The sequence below is a fragment of the Chrysochloris asiatica genome, unplaced genomic scaffold (genome assembly GCF_000296735.1).
Source record: "Chrysochloris asiatica unplaced genomic scaffold, ChrAsi1.0 scaffold00046, whole genome shotgun sequence".
NCBI lineage: Eukaryota > Metazoa > Chordata > Mammalia > Afrosoricida > Chrysochloridae > Chrysochloris > Chrysochloris asiatica.
This window is the reverse complement of record NW_006408564.1, coordinates 20,226,999-20,253,439: the sequence shown is the minus strand read 5'-3', so window position 1 is coordinate 20,253,439 and position 26,441 is coordinate 20,226,999. Positions and strand designations below refer to the sequence as shown.

Below are 26,441 nucleotides of genomic sequence, written 5' to 3'. Positions count from 1 at the left end.
ATTGATTATACTTCCCTCAAGAATATCATGAACATGTGTTGGAAAAGCACTGGACAGTAAGGTCAGCAGTTCAAATCCACCAGCCACTTTTCAAAAAAATGTTGAGGGTTTCTGCTTCCATAAAGATGTACAGCCTCAGAAACCCTTGAGTGACTGTGAGTCGGAAACAACAAAAAGGCAGTGGGGTTGGTCCTGAATCTAGGAGTATTTGTTTAGATGTACTTTTCAAGGCTATAAGGGCCGTGACCTGTAAGTCATTGTTGGGTTCCTTTTCCAGATGATGTCTGCCCATAATTGCAGAGTGAATCAATGGTGTCCCAGCTCTATGCCAAACACCACTTATCACTCAATTCTACCGAGTTGGCTGGCGATGGTGTCTTGACTATTTCTAGGGTAGTGGATGTGTTTTAGGCTGGTCTTTCCTTTCTTCCAGAAGCTGAGCCAATAAATATAGTACTCAAGTTCATATAACCTGACCCAGTTTTTGAGAAATTGCTGACTTTGGCAGGGTACAGAACTTCACCAGTTCTAGCATTAGCCTCTGAAAACCATTGTTACTGCTAGTGTCTGCTGAGTCAGTGGTTAGAATTAGGCCAGAAAAACTCATTCTGTAGGCTGAGCAATACTTGAACCAACCCAAAGGAGAAAGTTAAGCCAGTTTGCTTTCTGTTGCAAAAGTAACTTTCTGAAGCCATCGGTAGTGAAATGGAGAGAGAGAATGCCAGAGTCTGGATGCTCTGCAATGTGTTAATTATTTTATGTTCCATCCAGCTACAGACTTCACACCACTGTCGCTGTGGAAAGTTCTCCAAATTGAACTGCCTTTCATATTCTGGGGATCCATTTCACCGTTGAGAGGCTAGTAGAAGCAATAATCTCACCTTCAAGGAGAAAATGACAGAACTTTTCTTGGTACAGATTTTCAAAGTAATTCACACTTGGTGAATTACCACCTGACCCGAATATGTCCTTAGTTCCTCTTCATTAAAAACTCAGAACATTCCTTTGAGTCCTTAAAAAGCTCTGTTCCTCTATGCCCTCATCTAGTCTGTGCTTATTAGAACTCGGAAGTGCTGGCTATCAGAACAGGGGTGTGACGTTAGAATGAGCAGGTCAATGAGCTTGAACTGTCTTCTGCGTTTTCTCCTCTTTGTTTAGTCGTTCAGCTCATTAGTTTTATTGTTGAGCAAAATAATCTCGCAGTTAGCTCATATATGCCCCACCATCAATAATACTACTATAAGAAACTAAGGAAGGTATTGAAATTCAATGAAATGGGCTCTAGTTAGAACACAGGAAAACGTACAGAGACAAGTTAACTCCGTCATACATAGCAATCCTTTCCTTCTTTAGCTTCCTCGCAGGAAGCATATTTTGGAGTCGAGAATAATGACAGAGATGTCATTATAGGTTAGAAGGTGTTTTAAAATCAGTTACATGGTATTTAAACAGTATGCCTCTTGAAGTAACAATAGCATTCCCAAAGGGAGACCAAAACAGCCAAGTCAGTCACAGCAGCCCTGTAGGATAGAGTAGAACCGTTCCGTAAGGTTTCTGTGATTCCTTCTTTACAGGATCAGACAGTCTTATCTTTCTCCTGTGGTGCAGCTGGTGAGTTTGAACAGCCAACCTTGTGATTTAGCAGCCCAATGACTAACCCCAGGTACCACCAGGGTTCATTTCCCCCGTTGAGAAAGCAATTAATATTTAAAACTGCCCTGTCCATGCATGCAGAGGATTGTAACCATGGCAATGTAACGATATACGCTAGGATGAATGTAAAGCTAATGTTCTCCCATGTAAACTATCACATAATTCACAATAAAACATTTTTTAAGACAGAGAGAATGGGGAAGCAGCGATGCCAGAGATGGAGGCAGAGATGATGACGGGGAGAGATGGACCTTCTGAGGACTTTGGACTCAGGGAGGGAGAGGAGCTGTGTGCTGGTGGCCAGGGGGCTGGTGTGCAGGGTACACCCTTTAGTTGTTTAAATGGTTATATATTCCTGAGTGCTTCGGTGTACATCCAAAAAAACCCCCACAAAAACCAGAGGGAATGGAAGCAAATGCTGTTGAATGATGATGCACGGAGGGGATTGAAATCATTGCAGTGAAACGAGATACGATAGAATGAGTGTAAAGGTGATGCTTTCCCTTGTAAACTATCACTCAATTCTCAATAAAAACATAAAAAAACCCAAAAGACCTGCCCTGCCCAAATAGTGCTGTTGTTAACTGCCATCCAGTCGGTTCAGATTGATAGTAATCCTGTATAGGGTTTCTGAGGATCAGCTGGTAGGTTTGCACTGCTGACCTTGTGGTTCACAGTCCGATGCTGGTCCTACAGTGCCATGTGGGGTAGCCAGCCACATGTGATTAGGGCATTCCAAATGTGGCGTATCTGAATTGAGATGTGCTATCAGTGTAAAATACATACTGGAGTTTGAACACTTAGTATGATAAAAGAAGGTAAAATAGTTTATTAATAATTTGTGTTGATTTCGTGTTTAAACAATGGCAGTTTGCCTAAGTTGGGCTAAATGAAATACATTATTAAGTTCATTTCATGGTTCCTCGTTATTTTTCTTTAATGTAGTATATATATTTTAAATGCCACGTGCATAATGTGGTCAGCATTGTATTTTTATTGGATGGTGCTGAAAGATTAAGTATGAGCATGGTGCTCATACTCCAAAGGTTTTAGAATTTAAGTCATGTCTCATGGCACTGTTAGTTTTCTGATGAGGCCTATCTATCTTTGGAAAACTTGTATTCATGGAAGCAAAGTTTTTAAGAGTCATGGCGAGTCCTGGGATTCTAGGATTAGATGCTAGTTGAAGTTTTGTCAATGATTTGTCAGCTCATGTCAGCCTTGAACTTTAAAATGGAGAAATGAGGTCATAACATAATGGAAAATCCAAGCAACTTCTCTGAAGAAGCTTACTTTGCACAGTTGTCTTATTTGACCTCAATTTCATGCTCAGAATCACATTTACATCACCCTCAGTGACCCTCCCTGACGTGATGCACCTAATAAGAATCCCACAAGGTCCTGGTGTGGCACTGTAGGATACAGCCCTGGACCATGAGGGTAGTTTGAACCACATGGTTGGCAGTTCAAACTCACCAGCCGCTCTTTGGAAACCCTATACAGAGTTGCTATGAGTTGTAACTGACTCGATAGCACACAACAACCACTACCGTCATCGGACTTTAGTGTTTGTGCAACGTCTTAAAAATTAGCTCTTTTGCTCATATTCTTGAGGATATTGAGGGAGGTCTGTGAGTCCTTCAGCCAACTCTGATTTTTTAAGTAGCTATTAGATTTGCCGTCATTAGCTGTCATCGAGTTGGCCTTCAGCTCATGGGGACCCCATGCACCATGGAATCGTCGGACCATTAGGATGTATAGGCAATTCACTGGATGATTTTATAAAGTAGATCTCAAGGCCTTTCTTGTACAGTGTTCTGGAAGCTCTACGGAAACCTTGTCATCATCATAGCAGCATCCAAGCCTCCAGTGTCAGACATCTGGTAGCTTTTCTTGAGTGCATTGGCCAGGAATTGAACTGAGGTCTCCTGCATAAGATGCAAGAGTTCTGCCACTGTGCCTCCACTGCCCTATGTTAGGAGACAATACAGCACCTTCTCTATAGGCCTAGCACTGTTCAGGCTAGAACCAGAAATGCATACAAATACAAGCTTTATTCCTTGTCATCAGGAAACGTATTCACTGACTGTTCAGAGCCCATTACATGCTACACATTGTTTTAGGGCAGAGAATGCAACAGTAAGCAAAGTAGTGTAAAATCTCTGCCTTTATGGAGTTTATGTTTTGGTGCCTATAATAAAAACATTCACTTGGAATGAATTTCTGAGCTAGAAGGAACTTGGCAATTATATCGTCTAAACCATTTATTTAACATGATAATGTCATTTTACACTTTGAATCTACGGTAGTGACTAGAAAGATGTTTACCTGTGTTTTATTGGCTCTGCAAAAGCATTCAGTGCATGGATCATAACAGATTATGAATGACATTGAGAAAAATGGGAATTTCAGAACACTTCATTATGCTAATTGATTCTGTACATCAAGCAAATGGCAGTCATTTGAACAGAGCAAAGGGGCACTGTGTGGTTTAAAATCAGGAAAGGTGTGTTTCTGGGTTGAATCCTTTCACTGTGTATAGTCATTGAATTTGTATCCTGAGCACATGATCCAAGAAGCTGGGCTACATGAAGATGAATGCAACAGCAGGATTGGAAGAAGACTCATTAACAACCTATGATATGCTTGCTACAGTGAAGAGGACTTGAAATACTTGCTGATGAAGAGCAAAGATTACAACTTTCAACTATGGATTATACTTCAATGTAAAGAAAACAAATATCCTCACAACTGCCCCAATAGGCAGTATGATAAATGGAGAAAAGTTTGAATTTGTCAAGGATTTACTCTTACTTGGATCCACAATCAGTACCCATGGAAGTAGCAGTCAGGAAATGAAATGATGTCTTGCATTGGGCAAATACACTGAAAATACCTTTCTAAGGTGTTAAAAAGCAGAGCTATCACTTGACCACAGGATCAATGGTTCAAACCCACCCTCCACTCCTCAGAAACCCTTTACATGGTTGCTGTGAGGTGGGACCAACTCGATGGCACTTAACAAGAACAACACATCTGTTTCATGGTCTTTAGGTTCGTTCATTTTCTTCTTAACTTGGTGGAAAGATATATGACATTCCTGTGGTGAGAATACCATGTAATAGCTCTAGAGTTTTTTTGCTTTGTTATGTGTATTAGGGTTAAGGTTCCTTTTTATACCATCAAAGTTGTTTCACGTTAGGGAAGACTTTAAGTGTTTGACTTTTGGGTTACTGTGTATTGATTTATTTATTTATGAAACTGTTAGCTATCACTGTAGTTAGGTTAAAGAAGAGAGAAGTGAAAAAGTTAAAACTAAATGCAAGATGTGTTGCTGGTTGGAATAAAGGAGAATACAAAGTTGTCCTGCTCTAATTTCAAATGATGTTGAAACAGTATATGTGTTTGTACGGAACACAGTCTAGAATGGTAATAGTCACTCTCTGCATTGAGAAATGATGGGAGAGTTTTTCTTCATTTTAGTATTTCTATGCTTCCAATATTTTCCTCTTTCTTCTTTGTTCCACTTATTAATGCAATATTTCTTCACCGTTACATTTAGACCCTGGCTGTAGATAAAAGCCCTGAAAGAGACTCAATAGCTCTTTGCCCTTTGGGAGCTAATAATCTTGTGAGATCATTCTAGTTTTATCATTAGAAACAGATACATTCATTAATGAAGAAAGAATGCACATGAGCTTGTCTAGTTTCCTTGATTTTTTAAAATGTTGATGTATTGGTTATTAAGGGAGAGATTTGTGAATCACTATCCATCGCTATGTTCTTAGGGGCCCTAGGAGGAGAAATTTGTGCCTGTACGACACCTGCATTTTTTAATCCATTTCTACTATAATACATACTTTGAGTAATGGGAAGTGGGGTATCACTCCAGCCACCATAGGGAGGGACTCAATCAGGCCAACCTGTGCCAGCCTTGAACTCTAATGGTCTTTCTTCAGGGCACCAGAAAACTTTGTGGTTCCTTGGTAAAAACTATTGATGTGACCCTTGATGTGTCACCTGGCCTTGCTAAGTCTGTCACCTCACCTAGGAGAGACTTGGGGTAAACTGACAGAATCACATTCTGTGACACCAGGGCTGACCCAGTTAGGGTCAACAGTGCCTGGTTTGAGCTTCGGGAGCAGGCACCCCATGAATAGTTACATGCACATAATTACCCAGCCTCCCTTCTGCCATGGGAGGCTGAGTGCCAAGTTTTGTTTTGTATCAGTGATCAGTGACCGCCAAAATGAACTTGATTTAGGAGGGCTTTTGGGGAATACCCTGTTCTCATTGAAATTTGGACCAGAGGGATTTCATCCTCCCTGTGACTGCCTCTCTGCATAGGTATAAATATGTTTAGTGGAACTGGCATTCAACTCATACATTAGTCAGACACTGGCTAGATGCCATCAATGGGCACAGAAAGGAAGAAGAGAGGATGTCTTATACCTCAAAGTTTGGAACCTGCAAAAAAAATTAAAAATTATAATAATAAAAAATGTTTTCTCATATCTTTTTATATCTCTTTACACTGGAATTTCATAGCTGGTTGATATATATATATATATGTTTAAGCTCTCTTCTTCAGAGAAAATGTTGATATGTTGACTCCCTTCTAATTTTATCAAATACAGTATGTCCAGAAACAAAACAGAACCATGTTTCTGTGTGTGATTCCTGGCAGAAATGGTGCGATTTCATCTCAGGATAAAACTGTGAATTTGTGGGAAGCAACGTGGTCTCCATACTTAGCAAAAGCAAAAAGAATACACAGTCCAGCTGCCAGAGCTGCCTTTGACTAGGCAGCCTGAGGAAATCACCAGTGATATGTGGAAGCCCAGTTTCCCCAAACAGTCAGAACCAGTCATCTATCTGGTCAGCAAGCAGGCATGCTGGGTACAGCCAAGGGCAGGTGGTGCAGGTTTCCAGTATAGGCACGCTACTTATGCATTGAAGTTGTACATGTCAAGTGTGTGTGTTAGTGTAAGAGAGGAAGAGAGAAACAGACAAGGCATGGGCAGGGGAGGTGAGAAGGGCTAAGAACAAGGAAAGAGAGTAAGGGAATGAGAATGAATACAAATGAGAACCATGAAGCCAAATCCAACTGTCTTCAGGATGTGCCCTGAAGTAAGGAGGAAACAAGATTCCAAGATTCTCAGTTCCCAGGAGTCTCCCCATCTCACTGAGCTGAATGTGACTCTGGAGTTTAAAAGCACAGGTTTTGTATGCAGTGTGACTCCAACTTCTTCATCCAGGGCTCTCCTGGAGAAATGGTGAGTTGTGCCAACAGGGGAGAGAAACAGCACACGTTAAATTTTAGGTGAGGTTAGAGTCTTGTATTTCATGGGCAGTTTAAAGAAGTTCTCAAGGGCAAATTTGATTGTCATGTGTGGTTAGTGAATGAGCCTCTCACCACAAGCACATGGTTTTAAAGAGTTGCCAAAAAATAAAACCACAAAATACTCAGTCATCAAGATAAATAATATTTTAATGCAACATTTCTGTAAACATTTCTGTAAAGACTAGTTTGCCCTTTTACCTCAGGCTCCAGTATGGCTCAGCATGACGCTATTCGGAATATGTCTTTATTTAAAACTGATCTTTTGTTCATCTTTCTTGGATCAACTATCAACACTTATGGAAGCAGCAGTCAAGAAATCAAACAATATATTGCATTAGGCAAATCTGCTGCACAAGACTTTTTTAAACTGTTAAAGAGCAAAGATGTCAGCTTGAGAACTTAGGTATGCCTGACCCAAGCCATAGTATTTTCAGCAACCTCACATGCATGTGAAAACTGGACAGTGAATAAGGAAGACTGTAGAAAGAATTGATGCTTTTGAGTTAGGGTGTTGGAGGAGAATACTACAAGTGCCATGGGCTGCCAAAAGAACCAATAGATCTGTTTTGGAAGAAGTGCAGCCAGAGTGCTCCTTGGAGGCCAAGATGGCCAAACTTTGTCTCTCATACTTCGGACATATTGTCATTAAGTTATCGGTCGCTGGAAAAGAATATTGTGTTTGGTAAGGTGGAGTGTCAGAGTAAAAAGAGGAAGACCCCCAACGAGATGGATTGGCCAAGTGGCAGCATGGATGGACTCAAGCATGGCAAGAGTAGTGAGGTTGGCCTAGGATCAGGCAGCATTTTGGTCTGCTGTGCATAGGGTTGCTATGAGTTGGTGCTGACTCGATGGCACCTAACAACAAAAACAACATTTTGATTTTTTAAATGTGTTATTTCTTTCATCTGCTGAGTTTTTTGGTACCCTACTATATTTTGCACCCAAGGCAGACAGCTCAGTCTCCTTACCCTGGGCCTGGCCCTGCTCATGATATTTGCCTTGACCCCTGAGTAACATATGACTTCAGGGAACAAAAATTGCATATAGAGTGTCTGACTTCAAGGTCCATGAATTGAGCTCCTTTTTTATGTGTCAAGATATGTGAAGAACTGTTTACATATTCATGTACTAAATGGCTATTTATTTAACACCTATGTGGCCCTGTGGGTTAATGAGCTGGAGTGCAAGGTCGGCAGTACAGGATTACCAGCGCCTCCTCCAAAGCCCTATACAGGGTTGCGATGAGTCTGAACTGACTCAGAAACACTTAACAACAACAACAACAGGCACTCTTCTGGTGTTACGGTTTCAGTGATACAGAAAATAGACAAAATCTCTGTAGATGTGGTGCTTACATCCCAGTGGTAGCCCTGCATAATCTCTAGCCCTCACGATTCTGCAATATAGTGTCAGCTTCATCATTTTACAGATGAGAAAGATGAAATTTACAGACTCATACTAGCAACAGGCAACCAAGTGTAGCTCTGTGTAGCATACAATCTCATGCTGAAAGAATTCCAAGAAAGTCAAGCTTTCTGTGAATTGGGCTTACTCAGTAGGAGTGAGCGAGGTGAGTAGCATCTGGTATCTTAAAACTTCTCACGTGGACCTGTGAATTATAACCACTGGTCGCTTCTCACACAGAACGAAAGGGAATGAAGGAAGTCAAAGAAGAAAGCAATCCCTGGGACAACTAGCCCACATGAACTACCTCCTCTTCCAACGCCAGATCCAATGAACTAAATGGTGCTTGGCTATCAGTACTGACCAGTCTGATGAGAAACACAATAGAAGGCTCCCGGTAGAATGGATGAGAAGTGTAGGAGATTCAAAATTCTTTAAAAGGCCAGACAAAAAGAGATGAGAGGAACCCCCAGAGATAGCCTTTCCACATGGAATTGAAACTGTCTCTGTGGGTCATCATGGACCCATACAATCGATTGGCTTACACAATAAACAGTATCAACTGTGAATAATGTGCTTTAGATAGTGAACTATATGAGACCAAATAGCCAACATTTAAAAAAAAAAAAAGGTGGGGCGGGGGAGGGAAGCTACATCAATGGAAACAGTACAAACAGAATGGAAATAATAGCATTGCTGACTGACACATTAAAAAGTGTAACCAATGGCATAGGACATTTCGTATAAGCAAACTTTGATATAATACATGACAAAGTGCTTTAATTTTAAACACAATAAAAATACAGGTAGCTTCAAAGAGAATTTAGTGTGGAACACAAAACTTACAAATGGAAACAATTACTTGTAAATGGTAAATGATGTTCCTTTTGTATTTAAGAAAATCGTTGAGACTTAATAAAGTTAAAAAAAGAGAGAGAGAGAGACTAAATAGAGGCAGAAATATAAAACCTACAAAATATTTTTTTTAGTGAAACCATGGAATGGTACAAAGAGATATAGGCCCCCAAAAATGAGGATGAAAAAGTATTTCCTATGTCAATTAGCTGAATTCTCTAGACCTGTTGAATAGCAAACACAGTTCACCTTTTATGCTAGCTCTAACCTATTAAACTTGAAATCCTTTATTTGAGTCCCCTTCAAAGCTGAGAGAGCAAGCATGCAGTAACTGCCTAGTAATATCTGCATGGGATTGACCATAAATCATCACCACTTTCATGTTAGTCTGGCATGCATGTGACATTAGTTACTAAACTGATTGTCCTAGTACCCCAAGTTAATTTCAGAGGGTCAATATTAGGATGCTTAAAAATTATCATTGCCTGGATTATTAAATTTTGTTACTTGGTAGATGAGAGAGTTGGGAGGGAGAAGCAAGCATAAAACAAAACCCACTAAAAACGTTGAGTATTTAGCTGTAAATACTGTTGGGTAAAGTCATCTGTATATGTGAATTGGTGCGAAAAGGCATTAGAAAGCAAATAAAATTAGATGTATATCTAATAACTTAAAAATCTCTATAGAGGCAAATATATATACGTGATACATAATCAACTATTGTTGTTGTCTTGTGCTTTCAAGTCCATGCTGCCTTATGGTCACTATGAGTCAGAATTAACATAAAAACAGTAACAACAACAGTCGTCTCTTTGACATATTAACTTTTATGTTTATAATGACTAATCTACAAAGGAGCTCTGGTAGCATAACTGGTTATGAATCAGACTGCGAACCTTAAAGGTCAGCAGTTCAAAACTACCAGCCACTCCACGCGAGAAAGATGAAGCTTTCTGCTCCCGTAAAGATTTACAGCCTCAAAAACCCCTGTACAGGGTCATTATGTGTCGGAAATGATTTGACGGCACTTAACAACAACAATGATATGGAAGTTTTTCATCCACTTGTTTACAACCCAGTATCTTCTTAGGTAAAGTCTTTTATCCATAACTTTTTGTGTGAGAATTGGGTGAAGGATTACAGAGCAAATCAGTATTCCATTCAGCAATTCATGTACATTTTGTCTCATCTTACTGATTTCAGTTCCCACAATGCAACAGCACTTATCCCACTTCATCCCATTGTTTCTTGTTTCCACTCACCCTCTTTCGTAACCCTTCTGAATTTTGATTGGTCAAGTCTTTATATAAATCTTTTGTTCCATCTTTATTGGAAATCGAGAATTCTTTATATAAGTGCTTTATGAGACATACAATTTTTAAATGTTTCTCCCAATTGGTGACTTATGTTTTCATCCTCTTAACAGTGTATTTTGAAGAACAGAAGTTTCTATTTTGATATACTCCAAATTAATGGTGCTGTGGGTTAAAACATTGGACCACAAAGTCGGTTTGAACCACAGAGTTGGCAGTTCAGACTCACTCCTCAGACACCCTATACAGGGTCGCTATGAGTTGGAACTGACTCAACGGCACTTAACTACAATAACAATATCATGTACTTAATGTTGCATCTTAGAGAAAAAAAATATCATCTAATCCAAGTCACAAACGTTATTTTATAGTTTTAAGGTTTACTTTTATCTCTGTGCTCCATTTTGAGGGTTCTGTTGATTTTATTTTTGGATATAATTATTTTAGAACCATTTGTTGAAAAAAAATTATCATTTTTTTTGGCTGAATTTTGCATCTTTGTCAGTAATCAGTTGTCCATATCTGGATGGGTTCATTTCTGAATTCCCTAATTGGTTCTCTTGGTCTATTTATCTATCTTTACACACATTGCTGTCTTGATTATTGGAGATTTAAAATAAGTATTGAAATAAGGTAGTGTTCGTCCTCTGACTTTGTTCTTCATTTTCTAATTTGTTTTGGATATTCTATATACTTTAAATTTCCTTGTGAATTTTAGAGTCAGTTTGTTCATTTCAGCAAAAAAAGCCTGCTAGATTTTTTTGGAGTTGCATTGAATACAAGTAGTCCCTGATTAGGATGTATTTGTGTTAAGATGAGCCACAATTAAGATAGTCTGCTTTGTTGTTTTTTAACCTCCTCTTATTATAAGTAATTAAGGAGCTCTGGTAGCGTAGTGGTTACAAATTGAGCTGTAAACCACAAGGTAAGCAGTTCAAACTACCAGCTGTTCATGGGAGAAAGATGAGGCTTTCTGCTCCTGTAAAGATTTACAGCCTCGGAAACCCTGTACAGGGTCACTATGAGTCGGAACTGACTCCATGGCACAAACCACTCCAAGCACATTATAAGTAATGTGTATAGAATGTACATAATTTGCTTATGTTATCCTTCTTGAGTGTTCACTTGCAATTGTTCAATGTTATGATTTAGTGTTTAAAGTTCTGAAAACTCCCAAGCATTTTTAAAAAAATCATTGGCAAAAATAAGCTGCCAGTTTACTATAAGAGTCCTGGTGTGGTGCTGTAGGAAACATGGACTGCTAACCACAAAATCGGTGGTCCATACTCACCAGCCACTCCTTGGAAGTCTTATATTGGGCGGCTAGAAGTTAGAATTGACTCTAAGGCACTTAAGGTTCATCTACTATAGAGGCAACCACCAGACCTGGATTATTCAGCTGTGTGATGCGCAGACTGGCTTTTAAACTTCCCAATTTGTACATCTACCGAATATTCTTTTCAAGATTCTGCTGCTGCGTGATAATACCCCAGGACATCCAACTCACTTACCAAAACCTCCGCCACTGAGTGGATTCCAACTCTTAGCAACCCTATATAGAGTTTCCAAGACTATAGATCTTTATGGGAGCTGATATCCTCATCTTTCTCACAAAGAGTGGCTGGAAGATTGGAACTGCCAACCTTATAGTTAGCAGCCCGACACCTGACCCACAGCATCACCAGGGCTCTTTTCCTCTGTACTTAGATGATTTTAATTGAAATGTTAAAGTGTGGTATCTACTTCTCAACCTTCAAAATATACTACCTTCAGATTACATTTGCTCAGTCAGTAGCTGCAACAGAAAGAAGTATGATAACATTATGTAATTTCTGGGAGAATTATAATATTCTTTATGCTATCGCAGAATATTGTATCTTCCTGAGAGGAAGTTATAGGAAAATTCAGGTGGAGGGCATGGAAGAAATAGGAACACACTCTAAACATTTGATCAGGGTAATATGATGGAAGAGATCCATATGGCAAGAACACTGACTTTAGAACTTGCTCTCCATGATAGAGAACAGCTCATACATCACAAGAGAATTGAGAGATCAGGCCTTAATGGATTTTGAAGAGGAACAGCCTTGCTGAAGAAAGAAACAATACTGAGTAAGAGGATGCAAATACATGGTCAAAAATTTTACATTGATTTTTTTTTTTTTTTAATCTAAACTAAATTAGGAGCTTGAGTAGTTTGAAAACACACACCCAACCTTTGTTTGCTAAAGTCCATAAAACAGATTAGAGAAGAAATGACATGTTTCTGTAAATTATATGAAGGAAAATGAGAAAGACCAAATAGACAGCTCTCGTAAAATTACTGAATAGATGTGCTATCCTCACTCGCTAAAATAATACAAATGATCTACAATGTCCTAGAGGTGACCAAATTTAACAGTACCACCATTATCCAAGTCTTTTTCATCTTTGGAGTAAGTTTTTATGATTGGTTTATTTTTCATGTCTGTTTTAAAATATATCTAAATTTATATGTAATGTTTTCAATACCAAAGAGTAAATAAAGATCAGATCTATAAAGATATGGATAAGAAAGTGGAATAATAATGGACGTTTAAAAAATTACGTATATTTTATTAACAGAAATCTTTTCAAGATTCTGCAGCTACTTGAATCACACCCCAGAACTTCCTCCTCACGCCTCATAATCACAAGTCAGATCTATTTTAACAGATCTGATTTATGATAGAGTTATCAAAACATAATCCTGCCCTAAATTGGGGATTGCATGTATATAGATATAGATCAGTTTAGAGATGGTGGTGTTGGTGGTTGTGTGCCTTCATGTCAGCTCTGACTCATAGTTATTTATTTATTTGAGTCTTTCGTAATTTCGCTCAGCATTATTTTTTGGGGAGTAGTTTTTTACAAGCCTATCACTTTTATTAAGGAGCTCTGGTAGTGCAGTGGTTACGAATCAGGCTGCTAACCTCAAGGCCTGGCAGTTCGAAATTACCAGCTGTTCTGTGGGAGAAAGATGAGGCTTTCTGCTCCTGTAAAGGTTTACAGCCTCGGAAACCCCGTGTAGGATCACTATGAGTCAGAACTGACTCCACGGCACAGAACAACAACAACATCACTTTTATTGGAGTCCTTGTGTGGAGCTATGGGTAATGCACCAGACTGCAAAGCCGTTTGAACTGCACGGTCAGCGGTGCAAGCTCGCCAGCTGCTCCTCTGAAACCCTATGCAGGTGGCTGTGGGTCAGAACCAACTTGACGGCACTTCACAACAACAGAAATCACTTTTATTATCTGATTTGTAATTCTGGATAAGTTACATTTTTATATTATCATAAATGCTGTCTTCATTTCCATTTCTCATTGCTCATTATAAAAATGTAGAAATGTAACTGATTTTTATATATGGAACTTGTATTTTGCCATGTTGCTAACAAAAAACCCCAAAAACTAACTTATTAGTTCTAGTAGAGATTTTTTATACTGTCTACTGAATTTTCTACATAGATTTGGAAAACATGCTATAAAAGACCAGATAGTGAAAACTGTAGACTTGTGGCCCATATGATATCTGGTATAACTTCAGCTTCCCACTGTAGGGTAAAGACAGCCATAGAACTACATAGATGTACATAAATGAATGGGTGTGCTTGTTTCTAATAAAACTTGATTTATACAATAAGCTAAGGTTCCAATCTGTGGGCTGCAGTTTGTCAAATACCTGGCATAGATAATTATACTATCTGAAAACAAGATACATAGTTTTACTTCCTTCTCTAAAAAGTTCCTGGAAAAGTTGAACTAAAAAAAAATATATATATAGAATTTTTCCAGGAAGTTTTGAAGACCTCTTGGTATAACACAAAGGTATAAACCTTAATAAAAACTGTGAACTTGAATGTCAGTTTATCAGTATACTTCATTAGTTACAACACATAGTTTACCTTAATACAAGATGCTAATAATGGAGCCTGTATGACAGGGTGAAGGTTTGGATGGTATAGGATTCTGTACCATTTGCTCAATTTCTAAAACGACTGTTAAAAAATATATTTATTATCAAAAGATAAGTTTGAGCAGTCAAGTTGAGTAATATGTACAATTTGATTCTATTTTGATAGAAAGACACAAAGTCCCTGTGTATACGTGTATGTTGTTAATTACTGTTGAATCAGTTACCTCCTTCTCAAGACCCCATGCACAACAGGATTGGAAGATTGTGATCCATAGGATTTCCAGAAGTAAATTGCCAGGCTTCTCGTCATAGTTCATCTTAGTCTGGAAGATCTGCTCTACATCATGGCAGCACACACACCTCTGCTCACAGACTGGTGGTAGCTGTACGTGAGGTAGCTTGACTGGAAATTAAATATGTGTTTTTATGTTTTTTTGCATAAAGCACAATGATAATAACTTTGTCTTCATGTATCTGTGGCCTGTTTTTTTCTTTTATCATTTTAATTGTGAGAGAATGTGCAATCTAAATTGAACTTGTTGGGTAGACTAAACCTTTGGGAACTTTGTAAATTGAGAGAAACAATCTGGTTTTTAAGCAGTATTTGATCCTTGGTCTGGCACATCTTTGGAAGAGAAAACTGTGTGGTGGACATGGGTTTTGTAACTAAACAGATCTAATCATGACTCTCTGGTGCTCTACCTGACTTATTGTGGATTCTTGGTTTCCCTGTGTTTAAAATAAGCATAATAAAACTTAACTTGCTCAGCTTGATATAAGGATAATGGATAAGGGAAAGTAGCATGTAGTTTATTTTCATAAACAGCAATTTCTACTACCGCTATTACTACTTGCAGTTTTAAAGAAACACCAGGACTTTCAACTCTTTGCTTGTTCCATGCCTGTGTCCATGTTTGACATGTGACCTTTTACCTGTGCATAACCACTTTGAGGGACAGATTATCATGACCTTTGTTGGATAGAAATTTCTTTCTTCCACCAGAGTAACAGCAATCACTCTGGTCACTCTGTTGCCCTTAATTTTGCACCGTATACTTTGTTCTAGGAAGATTGGCTGTCGTCCTTTCCCTCCAGTACCCTAAGCTTGTCCCCATTTCTTGAGGTTTTTACATTAACTGCTCTGCTTTGGATTCATATCTGGCCACTTGAAGAAGGCACATGACATTGGCCCATTCTTTAAACTTGTGTGTCTTAATTAGGTCTTCATTTACTTATCCATAAAAATGAGATCATAATGGTATCCATTAATGAGACAATGCTCATAAAGTATTAAAGATGGCACCTGACACTAGTTAAGTGCTTATTTACAAGCGACTCTGATCTGCCACATTCTTATTGTTAGTAGAAATTAAATACAATTACTACCTTCCTTGTTTTTTGTTTTTTCCCAAATAAGATCTTTCACTTGTCATCATTTAAAGTCTGACTTTTAAACAGATTCTTGAACTAGTGCCTCATAGCTTGTTCAACTTTAGCACCTGTCTCTTCGCCAGTAGTTTAGTTTAGTTAGTTTTCCAGAACTACTGCCTTCAATATGAAGCTCCATGAGTTTTCCCAACTCATACTTGGGCTTCTTCAGCATTTTCACTTACCTAACGAACACATCAAGGAGAGGGTAAATAGACTGGCAAACCTTCTCTATGTCATTTCCATTGCTATCTGGAATTAGTTTATTGAGCACTTCTTTCAAGTCATTTGTCTGCACTTCTCGAGTCATGATTTCCATCATTTTCTTCCGGCTTTGACAGGCCTGTTGGTGCTGAGTTGTCATCCGAATCTAGTTGTTGTGTTTTTTTAGTAAAGTCAACACAGAACAGGTGAAGCAGGTAACCATTTGTGACATCAATATGAGCTTCAGTCATGGTCCGCCAATTTTGACCATTGAGCACATTTTGTCATGGGTAAGATCCATGACATAGAAGTTGGTCAGGCAGTTTTTGCTCTGAACATCGTCAGTAATTAGCTGGAATTTTCTAAATGCAACTTTATTGTTGTGAAGGTCAGCAAGGCTCACTTCAAAAACATGACCTTTGAGACCATCAGATGCAATTTTGGTTTCTTGAGTCCTTGTGACTAATGTATTCCCAATATTTCTTATGTTGAACATAGCTGGTGCCTTCACATCATACCAATCTTTCTTAGAAAATGGATCAACCACTTTCTTTGTGGCTCCATTTTTGTCACCTTTGGTAAGGCGCTTGTTCTTGCCTACGGCCATGCTGCTGCTCAGAGACCCAAAAGTCCTTCCTTGTTTTTTATATTACTTCTTTGTTAAACGATACTACATTTTTATCCGTACTCCCCAATATATATATATTTTTCATATATCCACATGCACCATATAGGAGGAGCCTTCAAAATTTGTGGGAAAATTCCATTTTCCTTTACATTCATTTTTTCACAAACTTTTTAACGTCCCCATTTTCCCATCCAAAGAATAGGATTTATTAAAAGATTTTTTTGTTGTGAATTTGAGTATATTTGTCCAAACTGAGAAAAGGATTTTTAAATCTCCCATTTATGCATCAAATTATCAGAAGTCTAACAACACTTTTGAATAAGCTTGCCCTTTTGTTTTCGTGTTGTTGTTGTTATGTGCCGTGGAGTCGGTTCCGACTCATAGCGACCCTACACAGGGTTTCCAAGGCTATAAATCTTTACGGGAGCAGACCACCTCATCTTTCTCCCGTGGAACCGCTGGTAGTTTCGAACTGCTGACCTTGTGGCTCGCAGCCCGAATCGTAACCACTACGCTAGATGCTAAAATATCATTGAATGGGACAAAGTCACATATGGAGGAGATTTTGTGACATCTTTCAAAATGAAACCATCAACTAATGCCCATTGTATGTGGTCATCAGTCATCCATGGTTCCTCCTTTACCAAGAATACCATAGGAAACCCTACCAGATGCTTTTTTTTAAAAATCCAAATATCATTTGCTATATTATTTTGACTTATCATCTGTAATAACCCTAAGAATGATAGAAATTGGTAGTTTGTGGGGGGGGTGGGTTGTTTTGTTTTTTTCTTGGTTAACTCTTAATGGAATCTAATAATTATAATGTATTGAACTCATTGACTCTCTGGGTGATGTAAACATTTACTGATAAGTGAAAGGTTACAGGATTGACTGCTAAGAAAGGCCTGCCTATCCATTTACCAAAAATCAGCCACTGAAAATCCTATAGAGTACATTTCTACTCTGACACACTTGGGTTTATCAGCAATCAGTGAGGACTCTTTGGTAACTTAGTATTAAGTAGAAAGGTCTGTTTGATAAACTTCTCTCAACTTTTGAATTAGATGTAAACTGAATGTTCTTGTAACTCTGCACCATTTTCTTAACTAATAGATTTCGTTCTTTGCATTCATGATTTTAAAAACCTTTTAATGAACACTGATTTTTGTCTACATTTTCCATACTATAAAGTTCAAGGAAAAGTCATTTATTTGTATTCTCTTGATAGGAAGTTAAGCAAAACGAAATCTTATTCAGTAGAGTACAAGGGAAAGAAATACTATTCGTTTCAACCACTGCATTTTTTAAAATGGAATTTTACAAACAATTCTTAATGTAGATAGGTACATTTGAGTTTTTCATTCACCAGAAAATAGTTTATGTTTAAATTGTAATGAAAACAGTGAAAAAGACAAATTGGTTTATAAGTTTCTGGAAAAAGGTATCCCTTTTGTCTGCTCCCATGAGCAATTTAAGTAAGTACATCTGATCTTTTTAGGTTTTATGGGTGTGTGTCTCCATGTGTGTTTATTTAAATCTATATTTCTGCAGTTGCTGTTGTCAAAATTGAATTTGGTACTCGATAGCTTACGGTTTGCCTTGTTTGCTTCTTTTTAACCCTAGTAGTTCCTTTGAGCCACTGGATTAAAAAAACTCTCAAATGATAAGACAGCTAAAAATGGAGTGGGGTTATGGGAAAATTCGTTGTTTAGTCTCTATTCATGAATTATTCTATTTTTAAGTTAATTTTTTCCCCACATAAAAGTAGAAAGGAGAAATTAAATAAATAAAAGTAGAAAGAGTAGTTTAATAAATTGAGATCTTTCCAATCACCCAGCTCAACAGTTATGGACTCTTGTTTCATCTGTACCTCTCTCCTAGTCCTCCGCGCACCCCCCCATTTATTTTTTTTATTTTTATTTATTTTTTAATTAAATGTTTTTATTTTGCATTGAGTGAAAGTTTACAGGGCACATCATCAGCTTCACATTCAACCATTCATATAGCTTGTTTCATTACATTGATTATTATCCCCGCTATATATCATCAGTTTACAGTGTTTCTCTCTATCCTCTTTAGCTTTTTTTTTTTGGATGGGGGGGGACTTGGCTTGTTGGAATTTACAGTCTCGGCTTTTAGGGGAGGTTTTTACATTTGTCTGTGGATATCCAGGGCTCACGTATGAGATTACTAACAAGCATTACTGAATAATCAGATGAGGGACAGTTTGTTATGTCTACTAGGTAGCTAGAGTCTGATCCTCAGAGCCTATGGTTTGGACGGTCAACAACGCTTGGGCCCACAGGGGCTTGGCCTCCTGACCGGGTCTGTGCTGTCTGCATCTGAGTCCTCCTTTTTTATTGATTGTTTACACCCCCCTTTTATTTTGAAGTCTATCCTGGATGGCAAGCTTTTTTGTGTGTGTGAATATTATACTGCGTCTGGTTTAGAAGCCTTAAAGATAAAGAACATTTCCTTTTAAAACAAATTTAGAGCAACTTTTTAACTTCTAACCACTGCATAATTTTTTCTTTCATTGTAATATTTTGAATCTAAGCCAACTAATTACATTTGTATACTTTTAAAAGTACTGTAGAAATGCAAAATGCCCACAAACATTGAAATGGAATATTGCCTCTTAGAGTCCTTCTGTTGTTATGAATTCCACCTTGCTTTGTCCCTAACTGGGTGGGTATTTCAGTAAAAGTAATTTAAGAGCCAAACCATACATTTTATTGTCCATTTTTAATCTTAATATATATCTAGAGAGAGAAAAGAGCCTGTGGAGATAATTGCTGTTGTTGTTGTTAAGTGCTCTAGAGTTGGTTCCAACTCATAGTGACCCTGTGTAGGGTTTCCTAGGAGTAGTTGGTGGGTTTGTAACACCAACCTTGGAGTTCATGGTATGGATAATATAAACCCAAATAATGAGCTAGTGACTATGGCTAGTTATAAGTTGTAGAGTGATTGATATTTTGTTTTGCTAATCTACATTTTCTGATCTCTACAATCAACATTTACTTATCTTTATCAATGGGAAGGTTGTTTTTATTTTAACATAACCTTTTAAATGTTTATTTTGCTTCATAGTTTGAAAAGGACTTTGATGTCCATGCTTTACCAGACCCTCTAGAAAATGTTGAAGGTGGGCAGGGGTCACTGGTCTTATTTGTTGATGTAGAAACTGTGATTCAGGGGGATAATGGCCCCAAGGTGTTCAGATTTGAATGTCTTGAAGGTCTAGTACTGTGATGTTGATGTGCTAGTTCAGTATCAGGGATATGTGCTAAAAGGCTTATGGGAGCCAGGAAGTCATCATCAACATGTGCTTTGTTTTATTTATTTTTTAATTGAGAGCTGTATTGGCCATTGGGATGCCACAGTTCTTCATGGTGTGACACTGTCTTAATGATCACAGATCATTAATCTTCCCTAGCTCTGGTAGCATAGTGGTTATGAATCAGGCTGCGAACCTTAAGGTTAGCAGTTTGAAAGTACCCGTTGTTCTGTGGGAGAAAGATGAGGCTTTCTGCTCCCGTAAAGATTTATAGCCTTGGAAACCCTGTACAGGGTCTCTATGAGTCGGTTCCGACTCTAAGACACATAACCACCATCACCACCCCTACATAGAAATACTAGTAGCACCTTCCATTCATGTTGTTACAACTAAAATCATATGTTTTCTAAATGATTCATGAGGGCTGGGGGCATTGTACTCCCTTGTCAAGTCTAAGACCTACTGCAAAGCACTTTCCATTCACACCCCTTGATTAGATCTAAAATAATCTGGAAATTGACTATCTGTAGTCTTTTACGTTAGTTCTACATATAATAAAAGGTTGTCTGTCCTAAAATTAATCTGCATAACCACAGTCTGTCTTTAAATGCTCACTGCGCACACATTCCTTATGATCGAGTAGAAGGCTGCCTCTCGAGAATGACTGTGACAATCTGTTAGCTGGGTTGTAGAAGCGAGATTTTTGGTTTCGCTGGTGGTTGAATGGACCATTGCCGTGATTTGGTACCTTATATGAAACTTTGTCCAAAGCAGGCCCCCAAGAGGTGCAGAATGAACACATTTGTTTCAGAGCTGAGTTGTGAAGTCTGTGTCATCTAGTACACAGCTCTGGAAATTAAATCTATTGGCAACTCAGCTACCCTGAACATGTCTCTGTCATATTCAACTCAAAGCCCTCTGCTCATATGCAGTGGCTGGGGACCCAGCACTTGACAAGGACAACTTTGTGTACTGATTTGATTATGGCTATGGCTTTACCTGACAAACCGTAACAAGGAATCACCCAGGTGACTCAGATGCAGGTAACAAGGCCTCTCTCCACTCTCCCCTAAACTATCCAGTGAAAGAAATAACATGTGTTTCTCCTATTGCGAAGTATTTGTTTTCACTGCTGTGCAAAGCTTGGGATATATACTGGGAAAATGAGAGAATGAGGTGGGAAAGCAATTTGTTTCATGAACAACAGATACACTGCCTGCTACTTCCCCAGATGTGTAGAGTTAATGAAGACTTGGTCTGAGGTGGATGTTTGGCTTTTACATTAGTTGTTCTGGTTAGGTCCTGTCCATGGTGTTAAGTAGGTCCCCCTAGGATGGTGTTGTAAACATCTTTGTGTTGTGCTGATATACAGGCTGACATCAGGATTTAATTCCTAACATCCGTTTGAAAGGAACACTCAACTACTAAAGAGATTGACTAGAGTCACGTGCGCCCTAAATGAAATGTAAATATAACACACCAGTAATGTATGTTGAAACATTTACTTATGAAGATTAAAGAGTACAGCCTTCGATATGGACTACATCTCAATGTCAAGAAAACAAAAATCCTCACCACTGGACCAATAAACAACATTCTTATCAATGGAGAAAAGATTGAAGTTGTCAAGGACTTCATTCTTCTTGGATCAACTATCAACACTCGCGGTAGTAGCAGTCAAGAGATCAGGCGACGTATTGCACTGGGCAAATCTGCTGCACAGGAACTTTTTAAAGTATTGAAGAACAGAGATGTCAGCTTGAGGACTAGGGTGCGCCTGACCCAGGCCATTGTGTTTTCAATAGCCTCATATGGATGCGAAAGCTGGACAGTGAATAAGAAGGATCGTAGAAGAATTGATGCCTTTGAGTTGTGGTGTTGGAGGAGAGTACTGAAAGTGCCATGGACTGCCAAAAGAACCAATAAATCTGTTTTGGAAGAAGTGCAGCCAGAGTGCTCCTTAGAGGCCAGGATGGCTAAACTTCGTCTCTCCTGCTTTGGACATATTGTCCGGAGGAAACAATCGCTGGAGAAGGATGTCATGCTGGGTAGGGTGGAGGGTCAGAGAAAAAGAGGAAGACCCCCCAACGAGATGGATCAGCCAGGTGGCATCATTGATGGACTTAGGTGTGGCAGCGGTGGTGAGGTTGGCTCAGGATCGAAGATTGTTTCATTCTGCTGGGCATAGGGTCGCTATGAGTCGGTCCCGACTCGATGGCACCTGACAACAACAACAACAATGTATGTTGCGGCAACATATGAAGGTGGCTTCCTACTTTATGTCCTCTTCCTCTCCTCATCCCTTTTTGAAGTTTATGAAATGGCGAGGGACTCAATTACAGAGGTCTCTACCAATGCTTTTATTAGTGGAACTTGATTTTTTATTATTTATTGTTTACATTTAGTGACTGTAATTTTAGTTCTGTAGAACGATCTCCAGTCCTGCTTCTGGAAAGGTATTTATCAATAGTCTTTCTTGCCTGTTTCGTTTGCAGCTAGGGTGAGGGAGGTGGCTTGAGGCGGGGGTGGGTGGGATTCCATTTTACCTTTCTTTCTTAGAATGCTTCAGAGTAATAGGAGTGGCTATAGATAAGTGGGGAACATTATGGTGTCAGATTTGAATTCCTGGTATCTTCATAGACACATTCACAAAGTTTCCATCAGTCTATCTAAGACTTTGCCAATATAGCTAATATTTTATAATACTCCTTGGGGAAATTGCTGCTGTTCTGTGTTTCTCAGTTGGTTCTGACTCATACTGGTCCCGGGTAGGTTTCATGACAGCAGCTGGTAGGTTTGACTCATTAAGATTTTTAAAAAGTCATTGAGTGTCTCCAAATTATGTTCTTGAAAGTGATGTTGCCTAAACTGAACAGCATTATCAAGCTGTGTGAGGATGAGGATCTGACCCAACAACCATGAAGGTCGTCAACAGCCTTGGCACCTTTTTTTCCCTTCACTAGTCATAAAATCTTGTAGAATATTTTGTTCGCCATGAATATTCCTACATACTCTCCAATTAATAATAAAATTGTTAGATTTGGCTATATATTGAGAAATGACAGCAAAGGATAGGCAGTTAATAAAAATGCTTAATTTAGTCCCTAGTATAGTTAGTCCTGTTGTGTTGCTGTGGTTCAATGTGCTGGACTGCAAGGTCGGATTGAACCACAAGGTCTGCGGTTCAAGCTCACCAGTCGCTCCTTGGAAACTCTATGCAGGGTCGTTTCACGTTGAAACTGACTCTGTGACACTTAAGAGCAACAACAGCCTGATGATACAGGTTATTGCATTAGATAGAGAGGGAAAAGAAATGGGAAAAGGTGTCGTAAGTCATCCACATTGTTCTTTCACTTGATCATTTGCCACTAGAAATGTGCTAAGACCCTCTAGCAAGTTGCTTGCCAGTCAAGTGCATATATGTGCCCATATGCAGGCAGGCTTATGTTCGTGGCACCTGCTGGTGAGTACCCAGGTGTGGGAAGAACTCAACCGTCTACTCTGTATCCCAATAGTTCAGCTGGTCTTAGCTGAGGTCTGTTATTTTTAAGATTCTCTGGGGATGCCTGTTTTCCGGACATGTTGCCTGGTGGCTCATCCCTGTTTTTAAGTAGTCTTCTCACTTGGTAGAATGCTGTTGGAAACACATAGTATTTCTGCCATTGTTGGCCAAAAAGGACCAGCAAGCTTAATTTCTCACTGGTTATTTAATGACGAGGAAACACTAGTGAAAGCATTTTTGAGAAATTGTCCCTACTCTGTTAAAGTCCCTGGCTACAGGTTAAAACACTGTTAGGTCATTAAAATGTTAAGCAAATAAATCTTTAGGTTGCTGTTGAAATAAGTAGAGGCAGTACCTATTGTTAATTTCCCAGGGGGTTTAGGAATAGCCATTGTGGGCCTGCTTTTTTTTTTTTTTCTTTTTTAGTGGTCTCCTTGATGATGTTAGTATTGTAAATTGGATGACAATTCTATGTCCACAGTTATTTCAAGATATCTCAGCAGGGAGTTATTTATAAGGGCTCTTTTTTTTTTTGAATCTCATTTTATTCTCATGCCATCTAATTGTCTCTTTGCCTTGGCTAGATCTATTCGGCGAACAAGAAAAATCAGAATTAGACATGGAAGGAGGCCAAAAGCAGGGGCAGAAGATGGCAGTGGAAATACCGAAATCAGGGCACTTGTGAAGTGCATTGTGATTGTAAAAGGAAGGAAAGAATCTTTAAAATTCATTTCTTCTGCCTTTTTTTTTTCCCTTAAAAGATTTGTTATCTATTTTTGTACTCTTACCTGAATCAAGGGAGCTGGCCCAGGATCCATGAGGTTACTTACCAGCTCTGCACTCCACTCTAAATGTTTTTTCCTGACATAGTCAAGAGGGCCACTTTGCTAAGAGTGGAGCAAAGGCAGGAAGTGGGCCGGTCCATTCGATCTGCAGGAGCCAGTAACAGCATCTCGGATGCTTTCCTGTTATCACTTGTGCTATTGCTGGAAGCTGTACTTAGGAAGGCCTTCCCAAGAGCCAGGCCTAACTAATGCCAACCTTAATAGGCAAGAAGATAATGGACTAGTACTTGTATGTGTATGATGACGAAAGGCTTATGACAGTGATAAGGAGTATGAATAGAAAAGCTTGGTATCATGGTCTGGTACAAGCAAGCCCTCAACTGTTTAACCAGTTGCTGTTGAGCCAAGTCTGAATCATAGTGACACCGTGTGTGTCATAGTAGAACAGTGATACTCTGATTGGCCCTTCAGTTTTTCCCTGTAACCCTCTGGCTTACACCTAGTAAAGGTGGCAGGTAGTTACAGGGCATCTACCAATATTGCAGGAGGCCAACAGCTTAATGTTCCTGTTCCGGAATGGTGCCAGAGAGAGACAAGGCAAGGATACAAGCCTCCATGCATTTGCCACCCCTCTCAAGGGTGTAAGGGAAAGAATGGGTGTACGGAAGTCAGACTGATTATTTTGTCTATGATCTCTGTTTCCGTATCTGTAAAATTGAGATAATGACATTGCCTTTACAGGGGATTTCTAAGGAAAATACACCTGGGAGATTCAACCCTGAGCTTCTATTCTGTTATTTTCATATAAAATTCACCCTTGCCTTTGTGTGACATTTTGGTAGTGGTGGTGGTTATGTGTTGTGGAGTTGATTCCCACTCACAGCGACCCTGTACAGGGCTTCTAAAGCTGTAAATCTTTACAGGAGCAGAAAGCCTCATCTTTCTCCTGCGGAGCTGCTGATAGTTACGAGCTGCTGACCTTAAGGTTGGAGCACAACTTGAAACCAGTACACTCCCACCTGACACATGCTCATAAAATGCTTTATTTCATGTTTGTATGGCATAACATGAATTTATTTAGATAAGCCTTGATTGATCACAGGATTTGAGTAGAATTTTGATGATTTTTGCTAGTTGATTTCCCCACCCCCCTTTGGCCACATAAAGATGGATTGCATTGGGTATTTTGATATTTTGATATGTGATTATTTTCTGCATTGCTTTTTCCATCCTTGTGTGTTTTGTTTTTTTTTTAACTTATACAAGGAATAATAATCTCTACTTAATGAAGAGTTAAGGATCTTTGGTTGCGTAATATTTATGAGTCGGGCTGCCAACCTCAAGGTCAGCAGTTTGAAACTACCAGTGGTTCTGTGGGAGAAAGATGAGGCGTTCTGCTCCTGTAAAGATTTACATCCTTGGAAACCCTATGCAGGGTCATTGTGAGTCAGAACTGACTCCACGGTACTCAACAATAATGAAGAGTTAGAGACATTAAAAAGAAGTAATGGATTAAATCAGATTACCAAATGTAGGCTGATTCTATAATATCTGCTAAACCACTGAGAATCATGGCCCAGCCAAGTTGCTATATCACCAGCATCATCACAAGGTGTCAGCATGGCTTGTGGCTGTCTTCTAAAGACTTAGCTGTGGCTGGAAGATCTGCTTCATGGTGTCACACTTTCATGCTTAGTTTGTGCTGTTTATTGACAAGAGGCCATGGGGACCTCTCTGTAGGGCTCTGTGTGTGTGTGTGTATGTGTGTGTGTGATTTTAGGACATGGAAGCTGGCTTCCCCAGAGTAGGAGACCAAAGAGACACCTAATTAAACATTGTAATGTCTTAAAACCTAACCTCATAGATCACATGCTCTCATTTCTGCAATACAGTTGTTGGCTCGGACTCGTGGTGACCCCATGTCATCAGCGGAACAAAGCATTACCTAGTCCTGTGCCGGCTTCCGGACGGTTGGTATGTTCAAGTCCACTGTTGCTGCGGATGTGTGTTGGGAGTGCCTTCCAACCCAGGGGGCTCGTTTTTCAGCACTCTATTGGACAATAGGCTGTTTTAATCTGAACTCTCAAATGAAACTCTGCTGGTATTTTA

The 26,441-nt window shown here is 39.1% G+C and overlaps 1 protein-coding gene and 1 pseudogene across 6 annotated transcripts in view; one reads left to right on the top strand and one right to left on the bottom strand.

Annotated features, from left to right (window-relative positions):
* Window positions 1-26,441, top strand: part of MAGI1 (membrane associated guanylate kinase, WW and PDZ domain containing 1) — a 900,270-nt gene that overhangs the window by 611,804 nt on the left and 262,025 nt on the right. The gene's annotated exons all lie outside the window — the stretch shown is intronic.
* Window positions 15,956-16,744, bottom strand: LOC102811609 (annotated as a pseudogene).